At 51.4% G+C, this 20,284-nt stretch overlaps 1 protein-coding gene across 2 annotated transcripts in view; it reads left to right on the plus strand.

Annotated features, from left to right (window-relative positions):
- The window catches only part of RALY (RALY heterogeneous nuclear ribonucleoprotein), a 141,169-nt gene that overhangs the window by 99,269 nt on the left and 21,616 nt on the right, over positions 1 to 20,284 (plus strand). The gene's annotated exons all lie outside the window — the stretch shown is intronic.

Raw genomic sequence — 20,284 nt, forward strand, 5'->3', positions numbered from 1 at the left:
GCTCCCCAGGGGCCACCAGCAAGTCGTCTGCGACAGCCTGGGGGCCGTTCGGAAAGCGACAGGTGACAACCCTAGAAATAAATGGGGAGCACGTCAGGGAAAGCAGCAAAGTTACACCCCCTCCAAAATGAGGGTAATGAGGGAGGGCCAGAGCGGGAGCACTGCTAGCGTGTGATTACAGTGATTATTGATTTTTCTGCAGGAGAGAACCACAGATCAAATTAAGAAATATGGCCCCTTTCTGCAAGGCGTAGTGAAAGTGAACCAAGGGGCAATCGGACTCCAGAGACCTTATGGCCATGGTCAGGCTGTTGGGAACTGGAAGCCCCGGTGGAGCATCCTTGCTACCCACCTTCTGGGCTTTGCAGCTGGGATTTTGTGATTTAGCTGAAACATCTGAAACCATTAATTCCATTAACAGCCCTAATCTGTCTTAATTTCTTTTAACTTTGCATAGGTTTTTGCAGTAGGTTAACAGGTTTAATACTGCAGTTCATACCCTCTGCCATGGACCCATTTTCATTACGGTTTATGACACCACAGGGGAGGCTCAACTACATAAAAATATTAACCGCAACCCCAAAATCGTGGAGACGCTTCTTTTTGTGTCACGCTTTACGTCTCTCTGCAGCCCTGTTGCTAATTTAAGACAAAATGTAAGTAATCTGTTTGCAGGGGGTTGGTTGTGTTGGCGCAGAGCTGGGCGCCAGGAGCCCTCGCTGCCAGCGTGGCCTTTGCAGCGCTGAGGGCTGGTGAGCTCTGATGCCGCTTTTAGCGCTGATGCTCTCTGTGGCCATCAGCGTCACCGGCTGTGTTCCTCGGGGTTTGGGGGGGACTGCACGTAACGTACCTACCCTTTGTACCTGAAGGAGACTTAATGCTGTGTTAGCCGCATGGGCGGGGGAAGATCGGGTCAAGGTTGAGGATGTAGAGGCTGTCTGGTGAAAATCTGGCTGTACCCTGCATTAAAACCAATCCTGAATCAGTTAAAAAACGATTCTGTACGTCTCAGGCTGTTCAGAATTGTCACAGGGTTAATTATAGAGAAATTCTTGCTACTTCCCTTTTGAGGTCACATTTAGTCTTTACTCTGCGCCGAAGTGTCTGGACTGTGGGGGTTTCTTACTAGCAGAAGTAATGTGTGACTGGGAATCCTCCAGCCTCTCCAGCACCGCCCATCCTGCCCTTTCCTTCTCTGCCGGGTCTGTGCCTGGGGAGAATGGAACGGGAAGAACATATTCTTGACTTGTAAACCCCACTTTGGAAAGCCTTCAAGAGCTCTTTCCACCCCCTGCTTTTTACAGGCTCGGTTAAATTTTGGTTTAACCAGGGCTGGGTACTAAACTGGCTCAAGCAACCAGTTAGTGTGGGAAATAAAGAGCACAACCCCCCGAGGGGCAGGAATGGGGGGTGAAAGGAGCACTTTAGACCAGCATTGGCAACACCCTGCCGAGCTCTCTCTTAGAAAATAAGACATCTGCACTTTATTCCTTCTGCGAGCGCTCCAGTGGGATGTTTTGCATGCTTTGGGAGTAGTGTTCAGCCTACCCCAAAATATCATTTTTAGTAGACGAACTACTCATCTGGAAATGTGCTTCCCGGCTTTACTCTAGCAGTGTTTATTTGTTGGGTTCATAAAGCCGTATTCTCTTCCCATCCTACTAACCCCATTCACTCGCTTCACCTGATCTGTAGAGGAGGAAATGAGAGATGCCTTTGTCTCTGCACCGTATAAAATATACATTAGTACTTTCACATGGGATGAGCCAACCATTTTACTGGTTAAGTAACTTTGCTTCAGAATAAATTTTCCCACTTCCCTGCGTGAGAAAATCGTCGCTCCATTCATTCTTCGAACGTCCCTTGTAAATTAAGACCTTGGTATTTTCTAAAGCCCTTCACTTCCCTGCCTCATCATTTGTAAGCTTCTAATCCCTTTAATCTTTCCAGTCAGGAGATGTCCAGGCAGCGGGGAGCTTTGTAAAGGTGTGGAAATCTCACCAAATTCCCGTGTAATGCCCTCCTGCTCCGTGCTCCAGGGAGCTCTGCGGTGACACATTGCCCGGCAGATCAAGGAAGGGCAATGCCAAATATGCGAGATAATGATTTCATGAGTTGAAAGCCAGCTAAGAAGAAAGGGATCTCTATCTAAACCCTCTGTGAGTCCCTTTCCTCTCCCACCTTCTGGGATTTTTACCCATCTCCATGACAGCAGATTCAAGATGGACCATCCATCACCCTCACTGTACGCGTTGGAGTGTCTCTTCCCTGCTCAGTGTTGGTGATGCCAATGGCATCACGTGGTGCTGGGCTGAAATTAGGATTCATCTGGCAACAGCGGCTGTCAAAAAATGAATGAAAATGTGGATTTAATCTCAAAGAGAATTAAAAGTAGGACCTGAACATCCTTTAAATGGAGGAACTTATAATTTAACAGCCAAAGGTACATTCTTATTGATTTTAGGGGTCTAGATAAAGCATTAAAACTAACGTTAGCTTTAGCCAGGCAACGGGATCATCTCCTGCTTCTGGCGGCATGTTCTGGTGGCGGCGAAGGGAGGAGAAATCCTGGCAGTAAAACTGGAGGGAAACAAACACAGTGTGTGCATGAGCAGTCACGAGTATGGTAAGGTGCTGAATAAATTTATTAAGTTGAATTATCCCTTAATCTGACCACCTATATAAATCAGGCCCTGGGACCGCCCTGAATTCCATATTGAAGTAACACATAAACGGTAGCAGGTTTCTTTAGGAAAATAATCCGCCTTGCTTTAAAAACAATAGAGAATCTATCAAACAAGTAGTCGCTCAGACTAATTACCCACAGCATTCAGCATTTGTACCTTGTTTGTAATCTGATTTTGTCCGGCTTCATCTTCCCGTTGCTGGATGCCCTCGTGCCTTGGGCCAGCAGGTTGATAAATTCTCTTTTCCATTTGCCCTCTCCATAATGGCACTTACAGCCCCTGGCCAAGTCACCAGGTAAATTCTTCTTTGTCAAGCAACAAAGATTTTCCAAAAACGTGTGCTTTCCAATCCTTGAATAGTTCTTATGACCAAGCTGTCTCCAAACTGCCTGTGTTTTTCTAGGATTTTGCCCAGGAATAGTTCTACCAGAGCCAAAAGCAGAATTACTAATTCCTACTCCTGGTCCGATCACCCCAGGACTTCATAAGCCGTTTTGGGTCCAGTTAGTTTTCCACAATAGGCTCAAGGACTTCCCAGAGTTTCTGCTTCCCAAAGGAGGGTGCCTCACCGCGTGGGTCTAGCCCACGTGCTGTGCTCTGCTGTGACCCACTCTTTGTTATTCTCTGCTCCCCCAACTTTCTCTCACCTGCAGACAGCGGCAGCGATGGTTTAGTGCCTTTCTCCAGGTCATTAATAGAGACAGAAAACAGGATGGGTGTGAAAACCAGCTGTGGTGGGACCCTGGTAGTGGCTGCGTGCTGATGGTTGGAGACTTCTCTGGTTTGCTGGGTCCTAATCCAAAACGTGGCCCAAGTCAAATATCTTGAAGAAGCCTCGGTTTATTGATACTGTTATTACCTCTATAAACCCAGCTTGGGATCTTCTTGTGAAATGATCTCGCTTTACTTTGACAAGATGTATATTCCGTATATGAGTTGATTGGCATTAATGTTCTTACAGACATTATATATAGCAGCTATCGCTGTCATTGTTTGCGTTTGCAGGTTGCTCTTCCTGAAGGTGATTTGCAGCCGTGAACAAATCTTCATGACTTTATATTAAACCCAAAAAGCAACCTCTTCATGCTTATGCGGACTGTGGCACAGGGAGGTTAAAGATCATAGTGCAAGAAAGAGGATTTCTCCCAGCTTTCCTGCGTAAGGTGTTCTCATGGGTGCTTCCAAGGGTGAGGTTTTCACCTCCTTACGTGACGGATGATCAGCACCCTTACTGCAGAGCTGCAGAGCCCTCCCAATTTCAGCTGCCCTCCTGAATTGGCAGCCAGTTGCAGAGACAAAGCACATGTGAGCCATAATAGACAAGTAGAGAAATTAAATAACTTAGGAGGAAGTGACTGCAGTGATATTTACTCTTCCTCGCTCAGAAGCGAGAGGTCAGCTGGCCAGGTAACGCTGTGGAAAAACACCTCTGCAAAGCCAGAAAGATAAACACAACTGTTTATGAATTCTTCCTTTGGAATAAAAATGATGTGATAAAAGCTGACTTGATGCCCCATAAGCTGCAGGTATCAGAAGTGAGCCGTCTTTTTTTCCCATCACATCTCTGGTCCATCCCAATCGCTCCCGTGGGGCAGTGATCTCATGGAGCTGCAGAGTGTACCCATGGGTGGAACATCCTCAGCCACTGGTTCTCTGGGGGGGGACCAGTTCCCTCAGGGCACATGGCAATAGACCCCTGAGGGCCAACACATTCAGTAGGTGACCCTTGATGAGGAGTCTCCTGAACCCACCTAGCCTCTTCCAGAAACCCAGAGAAGGTTTCTCCAAGTTCCTGGAGATCACCTGCCTCGCACCAGCTGATGAAGAGAGTTCTTGCCAACCCCGTAGACTTGGCAGCTGGTCTTTCCTTCCCTCACTCTATTCCCCAGTTTGGTTTTAAAAATATGAGGATTTTTTAAAGTAAACACTCTTTTCTCTTTCTTCCTGCCAAAGCGTTTAGGATACGTTTGCTGTTCTCCACTGCAGAGGCGGGCTGGGAGTTGTGTTTTGCAAAATCAAAACAAGTTTCACAATATCACCTGGTGCCAGGAGAAAATGCCGGTTACCAATGGGCTCCCAATACAGTCATTAAATGTGAATGCCCAGTGCTTCCCCTTTGCCATTACATACTCCACCTGCAAAGAACAAAACAGCCATCGCTTTGACCTAACAAAATTAAAGTCTTATGGGTGGACGGGGGTTAGCAAAACACTTAAAAATGGAATCTTTTTGATTTCTCTGTCTCTAGTGTTGGTATTCTGCAGTTCCTAAGCAATAGCTGCATGTTGTGGAGAGGTGTGGGCATGTTTCAGACTCCTCTGTAAAATATCCACGCATAATATTATAAAACCTCCTCATTGCCTTTTCCAGAATCGGGCTCTCCCAAGACCATTTGGTGTATCATCTCGAGGGTTTACCTGTGCATCGGTGTGCGCAACCAGCACCCTTGCAAAACTGGAAGAGGAGGGAACAGCTGAAACCCTGCCGCAGCAAACCATGAAGGTTTCATAAACCACCCTGAATTCACCATTTAACATCATCAGCTCCAGTTCATCAAAGAGCCGGTGCTCGGCTCTGGGCTGTGGGCGCACGGACGGCATGAATTCCCTCGTTATTTATTATGGAGCACCCAGCTCATTTGGCATTTGCAGATGAGCACCAACCCGAGGAACCCAGTGTGGGTTGGTTGCCCAGGGTTTATCTGTTAGGGTCGATGATAGCAGGTTCCCTGGGGGATGTTCATCACCCATCAGACTGGAACAAGCCCTGGGCACCCCAGTGCTGAGACCAAGTCTCCAGCGTGTGTGGAAGACGCGTGGTGTGCTCTGCAGCAGGAGCGATGTGGTGTCTGCGCTCCCGGGGGATGAAAATAACGCAGGCAAACGCGTACAAGCAGGGCAGGGGGAACTCAAGGTTATGAAAATGAAATCATTCTTCTTCTTTTGCTTTTCCAATGACTGCTACTGTTAAAATGAGTAATTGTGGAGCAGTCGTGTCCAGACAGAACTGCTTCTGCTCGCAGTCCTTGGGGATAGTCAAAGATGCCCTATAGAGCAAGGAAAGCAAGCAGCGGCTGAAAGTCATGCTGACTCGGGCGAGTCTCCAAAGATCTGTGGGTTGGTGATGGTAGACGCGGCCCCAGGCAGCCAAATCTGATAAAAGATCAGATTTGATAGGGTTAAATAGGATAAAATAGGGTTAACGGGATAAATTCCTGCCTGCTGCTGTGCGTGACCAGGGAGGGTGAATGAAAGATAATCAGCCTTGATACATGAGGATGTCAGCCGTGCACTTCAGGGGAGCGGAAGGCAGTTCTTCGCACTGAGCAGGCACATTAGTTCTCTCTGCTGGCGTTATGGGAAGCAGTTGGGTGTTGGCCACTGCCAGAGGCAGGACACAGAGCTCCTGACACAGCGCTCTGGTCTGTCGTGACAGCCCCACGAGTGGGTCTCGACGGCAGCGCCGCGTCCCTGCTCTGTTGTGGCTCCTCCAGGACTCCTCCAATGGGCTCCGGTAGAGAAAAGCTTGGGGAGAAGCTCGTCTCAAAGATTTCAGTGGTGGATTTTGTTGCCTGGGAAAGCAAGGGTTGCCATTGTGAGTGGTCCCTCCACCATGCGTGACAAATGAAAGCCAAACAGGCCATAAACTTCCATGGGCCATTACCCCTCTCACAGGGTAGGTTAAGTGTGATGAGGGCCAAATTGGAATTTAATGGGATCTAATTGATTTTATAAGCTGTTTTGTTAACAAGCAGCTTTACAGCGTTCCCCGGACATCACCCAGACAGTTTGGTAACATCTGGTGCATGCCCTTCCCCCGCGGTGGGCGAGCACTGGGAGCTGCTGGTGGGCATCAGCTCTGCGTATAACCCACATGCAGGGGTCGGTCCTCGGCGCAAGGGTTAGAGAAAGGATGCTAGAGAGACCTGGAGAGCTTCTACCTTCCTGCCATGTTTCAGGGGACAGTAACTTGGTCCTGACTTCCCTGGGGTATCTGGGAGCCCTGCGTGGGCAGAAGGAATGCCCCTCTGGTGCAGGGAAGCTGTTCAGCATCCCATGGGAAGGGCAAGGTCAGCAGCCCGTGTGGGTGAGGAGCTGCAGGGTCCCCACAGAGCCAGGGAGTGTTTGGTGCCAGTGCTGGCCACTGCCCTGCCAGGAGAATTTGACTTTAACCGGATGCCTCTGTCAGGATGAGCTATGGGAACCAACACCCCTATCCCAGAGCAGACACAACGGGCCATGCCAGGCCCTGCTGGCCGGGATGAATCATAGAATCATGGAATTGTTTTGGTTGGAAGAGACATTTAAGATCATCAAGTCCAACCGTTAACTTTGCACTGCCAAGTTACCACTAAACCATGTCCCTTAGCACCACGTCTACATGTCCTTTAAATACCTCCAGGGATGGTGGGCGACTCAGACGCTTCCCTGGGTACCTGAGAAAGGTGGCCCTGTGTCCTGCACCCCAGACAGATCTCCTGTACCATGTACAACACTAGCTGCTCTCACAGCAAGCACATGCTCTCTGTGCTTCATGTTCCTCCTCCTTGTGCCATCAGGAGGAGCTTCCTTGGGTGGGGGGACAAGGCGAAGTGGGGTGAGCCGGGCTCTGCTGCCTGCACAGGCTGGCAGGACCAGGGCAGATCATAGAATCGTAGAATGGTTGAGAGTTGGAAGGGACTTTAAAGATCATCTAGTTCCACCCTCTCTGCCATGGGCAGGGACACCTCCCACTAGAAGGTGTCAGATCATTGAGATCTGAGCTCGTCTCCTCATTGAGATCATTGATAACTGAGCCCTTCTCTGTCTTCAGGGCTTTGTGGCTGCCCCAGCGTGAAAGGCTTCATTGGAAGCGGCTTCCAGGGCAGCACAGCACTTGGCATTAACCATCTCCTTTGCTGCTGTGCTGCAAGCAAGAAAAACAAGCAAGATGATTTTTTTTTATTTCGTTTTTGATTCAGCTGTGGAGCTCTCCTGGCTCCGACCCACCACCCGATGCTGGTCATGTCCCAGTGGTCCCAGTCCTCAGCTCCTGCAGCCCTTCAGCCGTGTCTCCTGCTTGGGAAGCCAGGAGTTGCTCCACCTCCCCAAAGGTGGGCCCAAGGCATAATTAACATGGATAAAGCGATGCCCTGCCTGCATGCAAAGCGTTATTTATTGCTGACTCCCTGATGCTGTGGCAGTGAAACCCGCCAGCTCTGACTAATGGTCCCAGCAGCTGTGTAGGATATTTGAGTTGCTTTTCGTTTGCGGATTCGGTGGGTCCCTGGTAATTGGAACGTGGCAACTTCTAACACATAACAGATGATACGGCGGTGGAGGGTATTTGTCATTGCTTCACTCCTCTACGGCAAGAAGGGCTCATAAGTCACAGCTGACAAATCTTAATGACTTTTAAACTTCATTTACAGAAAAGAATGACCATAATCAACAAACAATGATGGGTTACTAATCTTTCTGTATTATTAAAAAAGGGGTCTGCGTCTTTTACCCGCTCTGTGGGAGCGTAGCGCTGCGAAGGGAAGGGTGATACTGTCCTGGAGAAGGGCTGGCGGAGTGTGAAGGGATGAAACCAGCGTCAAGAGGGAGCCCCGAGAGTCCACACGGTCCTGAACCGTCACGCATAATCACAGCGTGCAAGGCTAGCGTGACGTTATTGATGGCGAATGAGAGCAGTAGCTGACGTACCTTCATCTCTGGCTTTGACCCAAAGCCCACTGACGTCGGTGGGAAAATCGCCAGACCATCAGTCACCTCTGGGCTTTGGGCGAGCCGACGCTGAGGGCAGCACAGCACGCGGGAGCGGGTGTACCTCTGTAGAACCAGGTGTTCTCCTAGGCTTTGCATCCACATGGAACTGCAGAGGCAAGGGCCAGTAGATGGAGAGCAGGATTTACTATTTTTCAGGAGGAAAGGGGATGGCTACCAGTGTGGGTCTTGCTGTAGAAGTCACCTCGAGTGGCTCAGCTGCATTTCAGGTCTCCCTCTCCCATCACTGCAGGCTTCATCCCTCCCATCTCAGATGCTTTCTTTGGGGTGAGGGTGCCTCCCCAGTCTCTGTGGAGCCTCGGAGGTGGCGTTTAGACAACCAAACCTCAGCAAATCCCACCAGAAGTGAAGTAGGAGCCCACATCTCAGCAACATTACAGAGATCTGTATCTTAATCATTTATGTCATTCTGCATATTTAAAGTGTCTGAAGTAATTGTGAAAGGCTGAAAAGCTGGTAATTAACCCTGAGAGAGGAAAGGAGCATGTCAAAAACCTCAGCTGTTATAAAGAATTGAGAGTTAGTGTGCCAAGGACCAGCAGCTTTCTCTCCCTCTGTGCTCCCTAAGGCTCCCCACCTTGTGTCCTGCTCCCCTCCCCACCAGCATGATCTCCGGGGAGGGAGCACCTGGCTTCGGGGATACCCGTGACATGAAGTCCCATAGCGGGTGGGGGGAAGATCAGCTGTTTTTCTCTGTAGGAAAACATGGACAAGTGTTTTGGAGGAACAGTCCGGCCAAGTGGACTGGAGGGGACTGGAGCTGCCCCTTTGCTCTGCAGGTGGTGACTCCACTCAGGGTATCCTCCTCAGCTTACAGTTTTGCCAAATCTCCTGGCATGTGGGGCTTTGCTAAAGTCCCCAGCGGCAGGAAGCACATGGTGATGTAGAGATCCCTGACTTCTGCTCAGTCATTCAGAAAGACCAACCATAGCCCCCTTCCATGGCTTGGAAGAGGCAGGGATGGCCCCAGGAGCACAACACAGCCCAGGGGATGGGCAGGACCAGTTTGGCTGGAAACAGAGCAGCATTTGCGTGTGAAAGAAGCCATGGCATCAAAATGCAGGATTTCTGCTTAGAAGACACTGGTGGAGCTGCATAACAAGAACTGCATCACTGAAGCTCCATCTGCAGCAGCTCCTCTTTGGGAGCTGGGTGGCCCTGGCAGGGGATTGAATTATCTGGTGGTGGGTTGGCAGCATGAAACGAGGTCCCTCCTGGAGCCCACGTTTTTCCCCTACTTCAGTGTTGCCTTATGGTAAGAGGTCCACGCATCCTTCCCACAGGGACCTGCATTGTGCTCTGTGTAGGGTGGGACATGGCCCAATGTTGGAGCTTGGGAGTACCCCTGAGGCCACCCATTAGACATGGCCAGAGGGGTTTTGAATGAGGAGGTGAGCACAGGGCTCATGAACCTGGGCAGGAGGCTCTTCTGGGGCCAGACTGGGATCCCCACTCTTCCACCACTCTTTTTCCTCTCTGCCGCGTGCAGGGAGATGCAAAAAGCAGCAGCGAAGGTGCCGGTTCATTAACAGCTAAGAAAGTTCCCAGAAAGTTCACTTGCTTTTCCTCATAAATAAATCATTTGCTGTTAAAACAACATTTGGGCTGGGGAGAGGGGGGGGGGGCGGGGAATGTTCGTTAAGGAACATCAAGTCAATAGGTGGCTGATGAGAACCTGTCTCCACTGCCTACGAGTGAGAGAGTGGGGGATGGAAACATTGTGTTTTCCTATTAGGCTTGTGAATGATAAAGAATTAAAGAATAATTCTCAAGGAATTAGTCACGGCCAGCCATTAATGAGCATCTCAGTAACACACTAATGAGCTGGCTTCAGATGCCTGTAAAAAAGGACTTTAATTAGATTAATACATGCAGCATTGTCCATAGCCCAGTAGGTAATCATCAGGTTCTGCACCAGTGGGATTACGGATGACATTCTATTTAATTGCTGTTTCCTTTTCATTTTCTTTCCTTTTTTTTTTTCTTTTTTCTTTTTAAAGATTCTTTCCTCCAAAGAATTTTGTTTCTGTTCTCAAACATAAGCTAAATGTTATCCATGGAATTCTGCATCTGCAAGTGCTGCCAGCCTGGGCTTATCTGATTCAATTGACCTTTAAAATTTATTTTGCTGCTGTCAAAAAGAATGTGAGTCTGTTCACGGGAGATTTCCAAGATGATTAGAAGCAGAGACTCCTGAAAAGTCTACTTGTTGCATATTCTGCAATCAAAGGATGATCCTGGCTTTGGTGGGGTATTTTTAGGAGAAAAATGCCTTAATTTTAAAAATATTTCCATGGAAAATCAGAGTCCAGAAAAGTTCCGTGCAAATGGGGAGTCCACGTTCAGGTAGACAGTCAAAGAGCTGCTGAGGAGGGGGAAACCCGGGGAGTTGATCCGTGTGGGCTTCAGAAGATGCCCTAATTCTTGGTTCTAGCACAGTACTAATGGTGGGATTTCTTTTTTTGGCCCTGTTTGCTCTTCTGTTTTAAATGCAGTGTTGTTAGCATGGGAGCGGAAACCCAAATTTAACCCGCCAAGGTTGATACTTGCCTGAAAATCCTTGTTTTCACGATAGACATCCTTGTTTTCCAAGGAATTCAGCTCTGAACCGAAGGGCAGGACTGGGGTCAGGGGCGCTTTGGATGCTCTTTGCTGTCACATCGCGCTGCTGGTGGGACGGCGTTTGTCTGTCTCGGCCCAAGGAGAGACTTTGGCTTTATCAAGCAGGTCCAAAGCTGACGTAGAGCAGCAGCTTTGGTGTAAAGGCAGAGCATCGTGACCCCAACGGTGAGGAGCACGTCTATGTACTTACCTCCTGAAATCTCCCTTACTGGAGCCGTGTCCTGCCCCGCGGGGAGCCCCGTGAGCTCCAGCACGGCCACGCGCCTGTGCGCGATGAGCTGTGCAGCGTTTGGAGCGAGCCCCATATTTGTGGGGACGGGCAGGGGAAGGAGCAGGGCTGCTGCAGGGGCTGCTGGGGTGGATCTCGGATTTTCCAGCCATAGGTCATCCCTTTATCATGCTGATAAGGAAGGATTTAAGACTCTAATGAATAGATTTTTAAGCTTTCTATAGACACGAATAATATGTAGGGCAGAGCTACGGCTATAAACTATATGCTGACCTGATAGATTTTGTAACCGTTGTACCTTTAACGACTGATTAAATCCTTATTAACACAGCAATTGATTATTTATTGCTTCTTTATGAAGGATTTACCAGTTGCACTGAAATTTAAATCAGAGCCAGGTTTTCAAAGGATTGGCAGGATTCCTCCAGTTTGAAATGACTTGTTGTTTTAATTAAAAATTAAAAAAAGGAGGCTATTTGCATAGCAAGAACGGGCAGTTGAAGGAAGATTACGAGGGAGCTAATTCTGTTCACGCCGCTGTGTGCTCAGCATCCACTCGCCTGGGCGGCAGCACCCTGCACCAAACGGGAGTGAACCCCAAATTTGTGGACTTATCGCTCCAAACCAGCGAGGTTCAGGAAACGGATTCTGCCTCGCACGCCGCCATCCGGCACAGAGGCGGGACCGCGGATGTCCCCGCACTCGGACATCCCCATGCTTCGGCAATAGGTGACATGAGCCAACGTGTCGTGGTGACGGTGAGTTGCAGCCGCGCCGAGCCCAGGGCGGCACTGGGGGAGGATGCGCCGATGTAAAAAATTCCCAGTGCGTCAGCCATGGCATAAAGGGAGATGGATCAAGGGGATGGAGTCAGCCCCTCCTGCCAGAGCCCTGCGAGAGGCAGAACTCGGCATCTCCGACGAGCTAATGGTGTCAGTCTGGATTATTTGCTTACGTCCTGCAGCAAATGTGCTTTAATGAGCCAGACTGGGCTGATGTTTTCTCTCCCACCCGCTCGGCAGCTTTGCTTTCTCCTCTGAGCACTGCGAGAGCGCAGGCTGGGTGCAGGCTCCGTCTCGGCAGGACTGACGGAGACCAGGGGTGGGCGGCAGGTCTCCCCCCCCCCTTCACCCACCCCATAAACTGAGACCCGAGCACCGGTGGAGAGCAAGGCAATGAGATGGGGTTATAAATACGGCTGTGACCCCCAGCCCTCCGGGAGTTTCCGGCTGCTTGCGAAGGCAGGAATTGCTGGGTGCTGTCCCGGCACCCGGGGGATGCAGACGCATCACCCTGGGTGTCATCACGGGTCCCCGTCCAGGGCTGTTCTAGCGGCCTGTCTCCTGACATGTCAGGTGTTGATGCCATTTCACTCTACCAAGGGAAATGTGATGTGCAGGGGGGAAACGGGGCTGAAACTGGGCCCTTCAGCTGAGCCTGCAGGGCCTGCACGCTCGGGAGGAGGAAACGGCGTCCTCAGGCAGAACAGGCTCCCCCAGCGAAGATGTCGGGGGGGCTGTGGGGATGCAGGGTGGGCTGCCGTGCAGCGTGGGTGCCTTTTCCTTCTCTGCCCCAGCCACCCAGCCCTAAAGGGGTGGCCTGGGTGTGGAGAGTGGGCAGGGGTGGGTGACAACAGGGAGTGCCGGGCTGGGGATGGCGCCGGGGCTCCTGAGAGATGGGCACCTCTGCGGTGACCGGGAGCCAGGTCAGTGACTGCCACCGACAAAGCCTGAGCCTGGGCAGGTCTGGGCTGACTCGTCTGCAAAGCGGAGCCCTGGGAAGCGTTTGGAAAAATTCACATACCCCATACAAGGAGCCCCACGTCTGGTGGAACAGCCCAAAAGAGCACTCGAGAGACCCCAGGACTCGCTCTGCCCACAGCAAGAGCATCCTCCCTTACCAGGCTCTGCTCAGTTGCACTTTACAGGGGAAAAAATATTTGCAAAGGGAACCCACAGCTTCACAACAAAAGCAAGTCTGGCTCCAGCTGAGCTGATCTCCAGCTTTCTGGCCCCTCCAGCTCGCTCAACATAGTGGAAATTCCCCCAAAAGACAGCCCTGGTCCTGCAGAACTAGTCTAATAATAGCAACCTCGTTGTCTATCCCCTTTTTTTAATAACTTTCTGATCCTCTAACAGTCACGTTTTGGAGAATCGAAGCTGGTTTTCCCCAGAAAATCCAAGGACAGGTTTCCTTCCAGTTTATTCTATTTCTTGAACCGCACAGGAGCGAGCTGGGTCTTTGCGCTCTCTGGGAGGAGGGCTGAGCCCCTCCGGGTTTCCAGGCAGGACGTGTTGGGGACTCAGACGTTATTAAAAAGATTGGAGGGTTTGTGTTGGTTATTAAACTAATGCTTCAGAGCTTGGCTCTGGTGTTTGGTGACTTCACTAGCAAATTACTCGCAGCTCCCCGGGGAGGAGTGATTGGCACCGGGGGCAGCAGGGACTTGGCTTTTAAATGCGTGTGCATTTCAGTGCTATCAGCGGGGCTGTGGCACTGCAATCAGTGGAGTCCCTCTGTCTTGTAGCTGGACGTGTTTCTTTTTAAAACCGCTTTTTTTGGCCAAAAGAAAAGCCGGTCTAGTCAGAAATCCCTCGGAGCCAAGTGTCGGGGTTGATGGCTGCCCGAAGCGGGATGCGCGCCGTGTGACAGCCGGGCCAGTTCATCTGTGCTGGGGCATGTGAAACGTCCTCTTCCTCCTTAAAAATCATCTTTCTTGCCACTTGCAAGGAAGCGGCGAGAAAGATGTACGGACGTCAAAGGTTTGGGATGAAGGCGGGGGGGCAACCTCCAAAAAGCCTCCAGGAGGCGGTGCAGGATTGGGTCGTGTCCTGAGCCAGAGTATACGAGATGGTTAAAGCAGACCTGACCCAAGAGCTGCGTCCGTCGGGCTTCCTCCAGCATCTGAGCAGGGGTGCACCAGCCCTGGACCACCCAGCATCACCACGGCGTCACTAGGACCACGCTGAAGCGTCGTGGGTGCACCGCGGTCTGTAACATCCATCACGCGTGCTGGCAGGATGCAGGTTTGCTGCTGCTTTTTTTTGGCACCCCAAAATGCCAAATTTTCCCCAGACTTGGCGGGGAGCGGATTTGGCTCCTCGTTTGTCTTCATTTGTCATCTGGCTCCCAGTGGAAAGCCAGCTAAGTTGGGAAAACTTGTTACTGGATGGAGACGGGATGAAAAACCGCATCTCCCGTTTTGTGAACAAGCGTGATAAGAGGAGAATAACAGCCCGGCTGCGTGTTGCTGTCACGCTGAAATAAAGAGCGCTTTCTGCAGGAGAGAGTGGTGGGGCTCGGTGGTTTTTCTTTGCGGCCGCCTTCTTTGACAGTTCGTCACTAAGACTGAGGCCCCTGGGGTTTTCAGACACCTGGCTCTCAATTAAACAGCTAATCTGTGAAGCAAGGCACTTAAAGCAGGGAGGAAAAATAGCTTATCAAGTAAACCAGCTCTGGCCTTGGGCTGTTAAAGGATTGAATATCAATATTTTTAAGGGATTCCTGAATGTTAGCGGCAGCAGGGAGCGTGACATTGTTTCCAGCCATGTTGTCCTAGGAAGAGAGGAGAAGCGCTGGCGGGGAGGGGATTTTGGTGGTGGGTGTCCGGAGCAGGGACACAATCAGGCAGGCACAGCCTTTCCTCGAGCGTGGGAGCTTTTGGGAGCTCAGAGTGGTCCTCACCACCCCTAGTAGATGTCTCAGGGGGGTGTCCTTGTGTTCTTGGGGTAGAAATCTCAGTTAATGCCATGTCATATTTTCTTCTCAGCCTGGAGGTGGCAAACAGGTTTCCTTGTGCCGTGCGTAGCCGGGGGGGGGTAGGATAAATCCAGGGAGTGCTGCGGTCCTGGGCTGTACGGCGGGGTCAGGTTGCAGGACCACAGAATCACAGGCTGGCAGGGGTGGGAAGGGACCTCTGGAGATCATCCCGTCCAACCCCCTGCCAGAGCAGGGTCACCCACAGCAGGTGGCACAGGAACGTGTCGAGGCAGGTTTTGACGATGGTCAAAGGATGGTTAGGGAGCCCTGAGGCGTCCGGGTGCAGACGGACGTGTTTCTGGGGGCACCATGGTGTGGCTCGACTGCTGTCCCCTGCAGAGCTCACAGGGTTCCCACGAGCACAGGCACCTGCCATTACAGAGGGACATGGGACACACAGGAGGGAAGGAAGGAACTTCTGACAAGCTCATCCTTAAGTGCATCTGTCTTTGGGGGCGATTGGGAGCCAGAGGCGACGTTACGACGTTTCTGTAAGCATTGGTGAGGTCAGTGGCACAAACCTCCCCATCCCAGACCTCTCCTGTCTGGGCCTCAGTTTACCTTGCAGAAAACAGGGATAATCATGCCAATCTGTCCTTGGTGCTCTTTGAGGTCCTACAGATGAAGAACCGTTTTATGCATTCATTTATCTATATCTAAGTATTATTATTAGTTGCGCTTTGCCTTGTTCTGTTTTCCAACTCAAGTCTGTTTTGTTGCCGTTGTGGGTTGGGGGAGGAAAGGTGAAATAATAGCTGCGAAAATGCATCTGCTGAAGACAGTGGAGTTATTAGAATATTCATCTATGACCAGTGATATGTGTCTCCGCCGTGTATATTTTTCTCATCAGACATATCACCAAGATACTCTGCTCTGACTCACGGCCACTGCTTTCTACGTGGCGTATCAAAGAGCCGGCGGCTTGAGAAGACGTTGTACTTTGTCGCCCTGCACGGGCGAGCTCTTTCGTTTCACGTGGAAGGGATGCTAAGCCGACGTGGCTGACGCTCGGCTAGATTTAATCTGGGCACAACGCAAAGTGCTCTGCTGGAAGGCAGTTAGGTGGAGTATGAAATATTAATATGCGATGATTAAAATGTCCTTTCCGGTTGTTGGAGTAAGGGGGCCAATAAGTGATGCGAAATGAATATTGTGTGTAAGAAGAAACACAAAATGAATGGGACAGAGAAGGCGAGGGAGGCTGTTTTCTCCCGGGGACGCCAGGCTTGCGTGGGGACAGCAGAAGAGCACTTTGCACAGGGTTTTCAAACACCAAATGCTGAGTGTTTTATAAGCTGCTAAATGAGAGCCGTGCAGGCTGCTTGCGAAACGGAGGGCATCACTGATGGTGCCTGAAGTCTCAGAGCAATGCCGTACTAGATGCCCAGAGACCCAGCTCCCTGGCCTTGGACAGTGCTCCCTGCCGAAGCCAGCGGGCAGATGGCACTGGGAGAGCGTCCCGTCCCCAGAGATCTCGGGTCCTCATTGGCTTCCTCCCAAAAGTCTTTCCCAGCGGCGTGGCCGTCACCTTGCCTGACCTTGAGTTTGCCATCTGGTGGCCCCGTCCCATGGCTCGTCAGCCACAGGCACGTCTCCTGCGCAGACCTGCGGTGTCCCGAGATAGCCCCGATGTGCGGAGCCCCGGGGCAGAGGCTCTGCTGAGGGAGGGGTTACGCTGAGCTACCCGCCCCATTGCTGGTACCGCGATGGGTGCTGGAGTCAGTTCTCCTGTCGCCAGGTCCTACAGCCACAGGCTTTATCAGATCAGGGGGACCCAGCGTCGCAGGTGGGGAGGAGAGGAGTGGGGGGAAGGTCACAGGAGCCAGACAAGGAGGGTGCAAGGTGGGGTTGGGGGAGCAGGGACCTGGGAGAGGCACAGGTTCTCCTGCACGCCCCCACCTCCATGGCAGCCAAGGTCATACCTTCGGAGATGCCTTAGATGTCCTTCTCTAAGTGAAGATCCATCTGGTGTTTTTGTGCCCACCTGAGGAACGGCCCATCTTCATCCAGCTCTTTTATTTTTAAAGCAAGCCCACAGAGTGCAGGATCCCTTGACAGCAGCCTTGCTGGCTGGTGTTGTACCCACTGAGAGAGGGCAGCCCATTAGATCTGGGGGGAAACCACATGTTTTATGCCCCCACACACTCCCCATCCTACCCAAATCCTCCAGCCGGCCCTTTCTATTTCCGTGCACAGAGGCAGCTTAACCCACATCCCTCCTACATGGGCTTAAGGAGCTCAGTGCCCTGATGCAATTGGTGTTTGCAGCTGCAAACAGCTGGTCAGAGATTCAGGCGATTGTAAATAACACAGTTCTGGGCTCGGTAGAATTTGGGAAGGATTTGGGCAAACAGCAGCTTCATGTATCCCTAAGCTGGGGCTTGGGGTAGCAGCGGTAAAGCTCTTCAGAGGTGGGGTGGGAAAACAGAGAAAGGGGTATATTTTATTTGAGCGCTATATTTTATTTTGAGGAAGAGAGAGCCTGCAGCCGCGCCAGACCTGGAAATGGTATGGCCAAATGTGACCAACCTACTCACTTTCTGTGGCGAAGTGTGTGGCCAAGAAGGTGACATGGGTGTTGTCTGCCTTGACTTCAGGAAGGCTTTTGACGTGATCTCCCACAGCACCCTGGCATCCAAGTTGGGGCACAGCAGTCCAGGTGGGTGGCCTCCAAGAGCAGTGCAAGCTGGATGGTGGGGCTCCAAGGGCAGTGATAAGGACTCGTAATCTGCCTGGAGGCCAGTTGCAAGAGGAGTTCCTCCGGGGACATGGGATGGGGGAAAGGAGGGTTGAGCGTGGGTAGCAAAGTGGGTTGGAGACTTGCATAAACTCTGGCAGATAGGCAAGGATGGAAAAGTGGGAGGGCATCATCTAGAGGGGAAGTAGCTACGTGGGACCAAAGATGTCCGTGTGACATGGGCTGGTGTGGGCGAGAGAGGTGCCAGGGCAGATTTACTCTGAAATAGAAAATATGGGCATCAGGAAATGGAAACTCCCAAGAGTCACCAAGTGTAAAGCCACGTGTTGAAGTCACTGTCGTGCAACATTGCTGAAACCCCAGGGCTGGGAGAGCCGTGGGTTCACAAGGGGTCGGACGCGTCCTTGGGTAGCATGACAGTCCAGGGCTACCTGGATACGGGTACCCTACCTGTGTGCATGCACTCTGAAGGTCCCACACAGCCTCATGTGATCCTGGAGGGCTTAGGATGGTGATTGTCCGGGAACTGGCCATCCTGGAGCAGCCTCTGGCCAGGCTTTTTGCAGATACTTGTGATTTCTGAGAAGAGAGTCCTTGAGGCTCAAGCTGGGTAGCCAGAGTGACTGAATGACTGGAAACAGCCTTGGCTTTCCCTCCATTTCTCCATTTTTGCACCAAGAATGCAGACAGTTTCCTTTGTGAACCTCTTCCAGACTGCACTGCAAAAGTACGTTAAAATAGATAGCATTAAACGAGGTTATGTACGGGTTGGAACTTTGAGCAACTTGAAGAGGCCAGGTACCACTTGCCAAAGATGTGAGGATTTAATTCACTTAGGTGCCTTAGAAGTCCTGTCCTTTGGTTATTTTTTGCAGTGTTTTTAGGAACACCGTGCTGCCAGGAACTGTTTTTAAAAAAAAACAAAAGTCTCCGGCTCTTTTAATGTGTGAGGGTGAAAGGGCAAATATAACAAGCCACACTCAGACAACGTCTAACTTTTTTTTGATTGGATTTAGCAGGGAGATCATTTCCAACCTCAACGGTAGGTTAATAAAGTCACAGGGGTTAGAGCCGGACGAGATTTATTGTGCCATCGCATCCTCCCCCTGCTCCGTGTGGAGGATCAGCCTTGCCAGGTATCTCCAAACGCTCTGTATGATCCGGCTTTAAACGATGGAAGGAATCGAGTGTCCAGTCCTTTGTGCTCTGAAAATGAAAAAGGCAGAGCTCTGGACATCACAGCTTGTCTGTTCAGAGCTCATTGATTGAAATCAGTGTTAAAATGCTCCGTGTCTCCCTGGGTCGGGCTGCAGGTACCATCTGGGTGCGTCTCCTCTGTTGTCTCTTTAGCTCCATGCTGGACTGAAGTTTCAAGTCCTGGAGACACAGAGGTAGCAGCAGCGAGCCCTAACGCTTGTCTGCGTGGGTAGAAGTACCCTCAGGCAAAATGGGACTATGGGCAGAAGCAGCCCTCCCGAGGTGTCCTGGGGGGCCAGCAGCTGAGCAGGCTCCGTCAGAAGGACATTCGTCACCCAAGAAGCCAAAATGGGGCTCACCTGGCAAAGGGGTGAGATAGGTATAACGAAGTTATCCCCCCTAAAAAGTTTAGGGGGAGAGAGGTGCAGCCAGAGATTTCGTGTCCTGTGTGGAAGCTCTGTGTAGGAGAAGACAGGGAAGAAGGAGGACTTAGATTCTTTGAAAGTCTTGGGTGAAACCCCAAAAAGCACATCAGGAAACGTTGCAGCGTTTTCCCAGGCCTCTGCCTGAACAGCGAGGGGTGTAGGAAAGACTAACTATGTGTTTTAGGGCTCAGCGAAGCCAGAGCATCGCACACTGCCGGTGTCGGTGCCTCGGGCAGGCTGGGTGCGGGCAAGCGGAGCCTGCCAGGGCTGGGGGCCCAGGGTGAGCAGGCCCACAGGAGCTGCACCCGTGCAGCCAGGCAGGTGCCACCATGCCCCCTTGGGCCAGGCTGCTCCTACAAACCTGGACTTTGAGCCCACAGAGCCAAAGCCCCAAAGCCAGGCAGGGCTTTAGCTCTGCCCAGTGCCAAGGCAGATGCTGGGGACTACCAGGGAGGGGACACCGTGGCACTGCGGTAACAGTGCCTCCCCCGTGCCAGGCTTGGAGGCTGCCTGGAGTTGTGGAAATCCTGGTGGCATTGCCCCGGGTGCTGGGAGTACCTGCGGGCGCTGCTGGAAGGGGCTGGGGAAGAGCATCATAAAATACCTTCCGCGGCTCTGAGCCGACTTTTCCCAGGTAAATGCCACGCGCTACGTATGCAGCACGCAACAGCGATCCCAAAGCATCCCCTCTGTTTCTGGGAGATGAAAATCAAACTGATGTCTTTGGGCAGCTGTAATTTTTGCTGCAGAAGTGTGATGGGGCAGCCAGACTAGCTTTAATTTCACACCATTTCCATCCCTGTCCCTTGGTCCTCAGAGGTGAAGCCTCTTCTTGGGGGCTGCCCATGAAATAGCCCAGGCAAGAAACTTGGAGGATCACACCTTGAAGCTACGGGCAG

The sequence above is a fragment of the Rissa tridactyla genome, chromosome 12, assembly GCF_028500815.1.
Source record: "Rissa tridactyla isolate bRisTri1 chromosome 12, bRisTri1.patW.cur.20221130, whole genome shotgun sequence".
In the NCBI taxonomy this organism is placed as follows: domain Eukaryota; kingdom Metazoa; phylum Chordata; class Aves; order Charadriiformes; family Laridae; genus Rissa; species Rissa tridactyla.